The following is an 891-nucleotide window of genomic DNA, read 5'->3' on the forward strand; positions in this document are numbered from 1 at the left end:
AAAAAAAAAAAAATTAAATAAATAGGCCGGGCGCGGTGGCTCACGCCTGTAATCCCAGCACTTTGGGAGGCCGAGGCGGGTGGATCATGAGATCAGGAGATCGAGACCGTTCTGGCGAACACGGTGAAACCCCGTCTCTACTGAAAATACAAAAAAATTACCCGGGCGTGGTGGCAGGCGCCTGTAGTCCCAGCTTCTAGGGAGGCTAAGGCAGGAGAATGGCATTAACCCGGGAGGTGGCGGAGCTTGCAGTGAGCGGAGATCGCGCCACTGCACTCCAGCCTGGGCGACAGAGCGAGACTCTGTCTCAAAAAATAAATAAATAAATAAAAATAAAAATTAGTAGGTCGTGGTGGTGAGCTCCTGTGATCCCAGCTACTTGGGAGGCTGAGGCACAAGAATTGCTTGAATCCAAGAGGTGGAGGTTGCAGTGAGCCAAGATTGTGCCACTGCACTCCAGCCTGGGCGACAGAGTGAGACTCTGTCTCAATAAATAGATAGATAGATAGATAGGAAGGTCTCAATGAGGCGGCCTTTGAGTAAAGGCCAGAGGAAGTGAGTGAGCCTTCTGGATATCTGGGGAACGCTTTTGGCACTGGGAACAACAGCAAAGACTCTGTGTGGTTGGAATGGAGTAACTTAGGAGGAAATGTGATAAAACGAGGTGAGATTGAGTAATGGGGGCTCCTGGTCTCCCCCAGAAAGCACCAGATTTAGGCTGTTAGTAACTAAGGTGGATAAGCCCATAAAATGGGCTATTGGCAATAGCAGTGGCCCCCAGAAAGAAAGGCTATCTGTCCTCATAAGCCCATTTCTGCAGTCCCTCAGCTTCTGTGGTGCAGTGAGCTGGCATGGGGACTAGGATGCAAGAACCTGCTCTTAGGCTGCCTC

This window comes from Theropithecus gelada, chromosome 19 (genome assembly GCF_003255815.1).
Source record: "Theropithecus gelada isolate Dixy chromosome 19, Tgel_1.0, whole genome shotgun sequence".
Classification (NCBI taxonomy): Eukaryota; Metazoa; Chordata; class Mammalia; order Primates; family Cercopithecidae; genus Theropithecus; species Theropithecus gelada.